The 7,435-nt window shown below is 45.9% G+C and overlaps 1 pseudogene; it reads right to left on the minus strand.

Moving 5' to 3' along the window:
• Nucleotides 1-5,790: 5,790 nt before the first annotated feature.
• Nucleotides 5,791-6,637, minus strand: LOC147854451 (putative plastidic glucose transporter 2; annotated as a pseudogene).
• Nucleotides 6,638-7,435: the final 798 nt, after the last annotated feature.

The following is a 7,435-nucleotide window of genomic DNA, read 5'->3' on the forward strand; positions in this document are numbered from 1 at the left end:
GGTGTGTAGGTTTGGTGGGGGTGAATGTTGTGTGGTTTTTCACACACGATATGAAAACCGCACGACAACGTCAATCTACCCACTCACTATTAGTGGTTCACTTTAACCTCATCCATGTTTAGCCCCTTCACGTTTCTGTTCATATCGATAGATCACACATCACACGCTCCAACCTCACCTACCTTCTCCTTCTTGTAATTAATTTAAGTACAACGGCTAGAGGGAAACCATGTGTGTCATGACGTAGAACCGTGCATGAATGGCCATGGGTTTCCGAAGCTATAGAATAACAAAGGAGGGAAACACCGCTGTGATGTCCATGTACAACCAACAATCCTTGAGCACTGGCCGAGACGTGAATCCACGCGTTGTCGCAAAGTTTCGCGCGCTTGTGTTACTTGGGCGGGACCACGGGGGTCTTGGACTAGGGAGTACTCAAGGGATAGAGAAGAACCCAGGTTTGCTTTATGAAAATACTACATCCCGACCCCTTCCCGAGCAAGGGCTCGTTGCCCTTTGTTTTGTAAGGCCGGTGGCTCTCGTTGATCACCGCACGAGCCATAGTGATCAAACGGGTACAAGCAAGATGAGCACGCAAGATGAACGCAGAAGGGGACGATAACACAAACACGAATGCCCGTACGTCTTTATGAGGAGGAGAGGTGCATGGGCAAGCCTGAACGCTCCCTCGTCACAAGACGACCGAACATACAAGGAAGTCACAAACACACGTACAAATGCTCGTACGTCTTTATGAGGAGGAGAGGTTCATGGGCACGCCCGAAACGCTCCCTCGTCACAAGACAACCGAACATACCAGGAAGACACAAACACACACACAAAATGCTTGTACGCCTTTATGAGGAGGAGAGGTGCATGGGCAAGCCCGAACGCTCCCTCATAATGAGACGACTGAACGTAGAAGGAAGACACAAACACACACACAAAATGCTCGTACGGCTTTATGAGGAGGAGAGGTGCATGGGCAAGCCCGAAACGGTCCCTCGTCACAAGATGACCAAAAGTACAAGGAAGACACAAACACATTCACAAATGCTCGTACATCTTTATGAGGAGGAGATGTGCATGGGCACGCCCAAAACGCTCCCTCATCACAAGACGATTGAACGTACAAGGAAGACACAAACACACGCACAAATGCTCGTACACGTTTATGAGGAGGAGAGGTGCATGGGCAAGCCCGAAACGGTCCCTCTTCACAAGACGGCCGAGCGTACAAAGAAGAAAAAAACACACTCACAAAATGCTCATATGCCTTTATGAGGAGGAGAGGTCCATGGGCAAGCTCGAAACAGTCCGTCGTCATAAGACGGCCGAACGCACAAGGAAGACACAAACACACACACAAATGTTTGTACGTCTTTATGAGGAGGAGAGGTGCATGGGCACGCCCGAAACGCTCCCTCGTCACAAGACGGCTGAACCTACAAGGAAGACACGAACAAAGAAACAAGGAAAGAAAGAAACACGAATAATATCGGCCAAAGAAATAAATACGGGTTTGATTCCAACGCACGAGAACCCTTTATAAAATAGGGTTTGATTACAATGGCAACTTATAGTTAACCACAAGCTCAATCAAAACATAAATACTAAATGCACTTAGATACAAGAGCAAATCCGAACACAGCGAAGATGAACACACGAGCACCACCAAAACGCCAATCCCAACGAACCACGACCACCCGAATGGCGAGCACATGGGCTCGCAACGACGAACCAACGAAGCTTGGGCTCATGAGCACTTGGAGTGCCGATGCGATGAAGACGAGCACGTGGCGATGGGGGGATGAAGGGGTATGAGATGAAGAGAAGTGGTGAATAAGAAGATGAAGAGCTCCGAAGGAAAAATGACGATAGTCTCCTCCTTCCAAAACGTCCTCCCCAAATGAGTCCCCTTCGATCTCCTTTTATAGGAAAAAAAGAAGGGAGGTTCGCTAATTTTGTCTTCAATGAAAAAGGAATAAAATTCCTTAAATCACGTTGCATTGTAAGACTAGATTTGAACCATGCACCTCTAGCTAGAAGTCAATGTGACTATCCACTAACCCATTAACTCTCTCTTATATAATATATAATTCTATCTCTATAAATTCTTGCCTGTCTCCCCTCTACCTTTTATCTCTCCTCTCTCTTACTTTTTGCACGAGCTTCTATACATCCTTCCCACCTTTTCTTTTCCCTTTTATTTTGCATATGCACAATTAATCGCCTTTGTGTGCACACACATTGCACATGCACATTTTGGCCCCCCCCCTTTCGCCGGTTTTTCCCACTCTCGAGCACGCCACATCATGACATCCACCCCCACCAAACCGCACATTCTCTGGTATGTGCCAAGAATGGCGGGCTGAGAGTGGTCAATAGTTCATTTCCTCCTCCTCATTGACCCCGTGTCTTGTTGTTTGCTCGCCTTTATCTTCGTTAAGGTCATCGAGGTTTGGTTCAGCGAGATAGTGCCAACTTAGTCCCATCGAGTTCAGCGAGATGGTAGGTAGCATTCTCGTTTGCACTCATTACCATGTACGGCCCGAACCATTGCTTTGCGAATTTCCGCAACGAACTATTTTGATTGTCGAGACTGCTATCATACACACTCACATAGTCTCCTTCTTCGAACTTCCGAGGGCGTAGTCGGTGTGTCTTGTCGAACCGGGCTTTGTTACTTAGCCTAGCCGCTTCTAACCTTTCCTTTGCCAACTCCAAGTGTTCGGGTCTTCTCTCAAGTTGCCTTATACTTGTTGCTAGAAGCTCTTCTCGACTCATCTCGTTTTCCCACGGCATCGCTACCCATGACGCGATCGTGTCTTCAATGGGCATCACCGACTTTTGTCCGTACATGAGTTCAACTGACATGAAATCTGTAACTGAGCTATGAGTTATTCTGTCGGCCCACAAGGCATAAGGTAGTAACCGAGGCCAGTTCCCGACTGGCCCATCGCAAGCTCTTACAATGGCTTTTATGATAAGCCCGTGTCCGCGTTCTATCTTTCCATTAGCCTCCGGGTTATAAGCGGTCGTGAGAGATAGGTTCACTCCAAGTCGGTCAAAGAGCTCTGTAGCTTCGTCAGCGTTCAACCTGGTTTGTTAGATCTTCTCTTGCTAGCACCAAATATTTCATTTAGCCCACTCCCATTGGCATCGAAACCAAATCCACCATCCATTTGAAGTGGATGGTGAGTGGGTAGGTTGGGTGCAACTCGTCCCTATGACGTATGGTGGAGTGTATTTGGCAACTTTCACACGTCCCCATGAAATGGGCGACATCCGTGTACATTCCCGGCCACCAATACTTCTCCTTTAACTTCTCAAATGTTGCCCACGTTCCTCTATGGCCTGCCCAAGGATTCTCGTGGAACTCAGACACCAATATTGTCTGGTCTTCTTCCTTTATGACCACTCATTGTGGCGTCCCCGTCCTTCTCTTCGGGTGTCTCTAGAGGAATCCCCCTCATAGGAAGTTCTTGTACGCTTTCTTTCGGACTCTCTGTGGTTCCTGCTTCGACCATGAACTATCCACCGTCATTGAGCTTAAGAACTTGCCAATGTGTAGCCACTCCCCTTCGTATTCACTTTCGTTCAAGGCGTGGAGTACTCGCACATCTCGATCATCTATAGATGCTTGGGCCGTCTTAAAGAAGTCAAGAGAGACATCATCATCTTTAGACACCATGTCACTTTCGCCCTCGATAGCAAATCTGCCATGACATTGTTCTTCCTTGAAATGTGGTGAATCTCCAGGTTCATTGATTTGATGTAAGCAATCCACCTTAGCATAGCTAGGTCAGGTGTTGCACATCCTGAAACCATCCCTAGGATTGGAAGGCAATCCGTCTCTATTACCACCTCTGACCCGATTAGGTAATCTTTATCTGCCTTTACTGCGGACACAATACCCCAAAGCTCACGTTTTACTTGGGCGTATCCTCGTTGTCACTCGCTTAAGACCTTGGCTCCGAACTGGATGGCGTAGCATGTACCATCCTCTCCTTCTTGGTTTATGACCCATGCGATCCTTGTTGGACTCGTATCTACCGTCACGTAGATGGGCACCCCTTCCTTGTATACGACTTTTCGTAAAGCTAGTGTTGCTACCAACATTCCTTTGAGCCTCTTCATTGCCTCTGTGTGCTCTTCCTCCCACTTGAACTTCCGCCCCTTCTTGAGTAGGCCATACAAGGGCTCGTCTAGGTGAGCATAGTGCGGGATCTAGATGTGGTAGAATGCACAAGTACCAAGAAATCGCCTCACCTCTGTTTGCGATTTACATTCTTCCCTCATGTCTATGATGGCATCCACCTTTGTCGGGGACGGCTTCCGTCCATACACCTTGCACAAGTGTCCCACCACAAGGATCTCCAGGTGGCCGAATGGCGATTTCTCACCCGAGAAGGTCAAGCATGCATCTTCGAGTCTTTGTAGAACGTTCTCGCAATCAGAGATGTGATATGCCACAAAATGTCTACACCCATCCTCATTGAAGGTTTCATCTTTCTCCACTTCGACGCACCCTTTTATGGGGATGTCATCGAGGAACGGCGTGGTGATGTCTCAATACCTTGTTCATTGCATTTACCATGTGGGCTACAGAGTTAGTGCCTCCTTGTGGCAAGGTACACATTCGCACTAGGCCGATAGGGGTTCGCATCGTCGTGATGTCCCTACTCTCCACAGCTAGTTGGAATTGATCATACCCCAAGTATAGATCATCGATCAAATAAATAGACCTTCTAGCGAAGGCCTCGGCAAATTCGTCAACGCTCGGTCCGACCCCTGCATCTCGAATTATCACTTGATTAATAGGTTGTAGGTCCTGGATGAAGCGTAAGGTGTCGTTCTTCTTTGGCATAGTGAACCACCGATTCGAGTATGGGGCGCTTGATGGCTCGAGGATACCCATCTCGATCTTTTCCTTGAGTAGCTCAATCAACTTCGGGATGTGATCTCTCGGAACCGGGATTGGCTTGATGTTCCACGGTACATGCGGCACCATAAAGATCACCATTGGCTCCACGATCTTAGGGTTTACACACCCTATCTCACCCGACGAGAAGGTGAAAGCCCTTCCGTGGCTTTTGATCATCCTTCTAAATCTTTCCTCCTCCCTAGGCAATAGGAAGCCACCCCCACCAATCTGGAGCTTTTGTCGCGTCTCGTCGGTGAATCGGTGCCCTATGCCTCATGGGTCTGACAAGCTAGGATCAACCGCTACCCCATTTATCCGATCCCAACTATCGTTAGGCAATGGGGCAGCAACATGCTTCACCTTCTTGTCCACGGTCTTGTACTTTGTTTGCACCTTGACCGTCCTTGCTTTCTCAACCAACCGCCCAAGCTCTTCGATGGCGGTGTACATGTCAACTGAGTTGACTGGAATTACCTTGTCCTCATTGAGGCCCAAAACGACTACCCTCTCCATCTCTGTAAGAGTGTCGTCGAACGAGACCGCCTCCATGGCGCCGCTTATGGTGTCATCTTCCCCCAATAAATTACATTGTTTGAGATACCTTGGCCCTAGACTTATCTCTATCACTTAAACTAGTAATTTTAGAAGCTCCATTTTCGGAGAACCAAAATTTTTTCCTATTACATTTAATAGTTTTACAAGGGTTTAGGGTCTTAATATTGTTTCATCTCCACAAATATATATTTTCAAAAACAAGACCAAATATAAGCTTTGGCATTTATCAAGATACTGCTAGCTCAGCCTTGTCACTAACACCTTTACCAGGTAGAAGACCACATCTAAAAACGAAAACAATGTCCAACCTAGTTGTCCACCCTAGCTGGTAGATTGAAAACTTCTTGTTCGCCTTCTACGAGTATCCAGCTTTGCAATGGTTCAATCCCACAAAGACCAACAACTTTGAAGGAGAGCAGGGCGACCATGTCACCAAATGAACCACATAATAACACCTCCTCAGAAAACTTGTCTTTTACATTATATTCCCTATCCCCTGTCTTCCCAGTCATCTATATCAGGTCAGGATCTGTAAGAAGATTCACAATGCAAACCTAAACACTTGCAAACAAATCTGAACTGATTCCAACATTTCTAAATATTGTTGGGGAAAAATAAAACAGAAATAAAACACAACATTGATTCCAGAGAGCTGTTGCAAAACAAACATGGCTGCTCCAATTGACCATTTCGGGCTCTTAGAACAGAACTCCTTCATGTTCGCCTTTTGTGTCACATGTACTGAAGACCATACCCCACCTATAAACAACATCTACGAATATCGAGCTTTTTCGATGGTTCAATCACACAAAGACCAACATCTTTGAAGGAGAGGAGGCGACAATTTCACCAAATGAGCCACATAATAACACCTCCTCAGAAAACTTGTCTTTCACATGATATTCCATGTCCTTTGTCTTCCCAATCATATATGTCAGGTCTGGATCCACAATCCCAACATAAGCACTTGCGAACAAAACAGAACTGATTCCAGCATTTCTGAATACTTTTGGGGAGAGATAAACAGAAATAAAACACAACATTGATTCTAAACAGTTGTTGCAAAACAAACTTGGCTGCTCCAATTGACCATTTCGGACTCTTAGAACAGAACTCCATCCCAACTAAGAGCATTGCAGTAGGCAAGATGGATATCCAAAATCAATTCCTCCAACAACCAGGAACAGTTTCTACTAGAAGCCCAATTACCAGAGCACAAAATATTCCAATGCATGTAGCAATCTGCACGAAGTATTCCAATGCATGTAGCAATCTGGCAAAGACTACCATTAGAGACTACCATACGTTCCATTCCTGTACCTACTCATAATATTCTGCTTCAGCCCCCACACCATCTTCTCTCATCCTTATCCCTCAAAACAATTTTGCTTCTTAAGTCCACATCAACCATCTCGCCGATTACCACCAAATTCCTGTATACAAAATAACAAAGTAATTTTAAAATGTTTCCTCATCCCCTCATATATTTGCTTCAACCCCCACACCATCATCACTCATCCTCTCATCATGACTAACTCTATAAAGACAATACCTACATGACAACAACTAGAAGACTATCCTGTTTGTTGCACTCCCTAAGATGAAACCTAAAATCTTCTTCACTCTGTGCCATGCCACCAAATTCCATCAAGCATCATCCACAACAAACATCTCACCTTCTCGCTAATCGGCACCAAATTTTGGCTTGCCATCTCCTTGATTTCCTTCCATCAAGCATCATCCACAACAACCATCTCGCCTTCTCACTAATGGGCACTAGGTTTTAGCTTTCCATGTCCTTGATTCCCTCCCATCAAGCATCCTGCCATATAGACCGCAAACAAATTAATGTAAAAATTTCCTCACCAACTCATGATAATATGCTTCTTCAACCCCCACACCATCTACACTCATCCTTATCGCTCATAAGAAATTGCTTCTTACATCCACAAC

Source organism: Azolla caroliniana, unplaced genomic scaffold (assembly GCF_043228905.1).
Source record: "Azolla caroliniana isolate FFs.n. ecotype wild unplaced genomic scaffold, voAzoCaro1.0.p SCAF_15, whole genome shotgun sequence".
Lineage (NCBI taxonomy): Eukaryota > Viridiplantae > Streptophyta > Polypodiopsida > Salviniales > Salviniaceae > Azolla > Azolla caroliniana.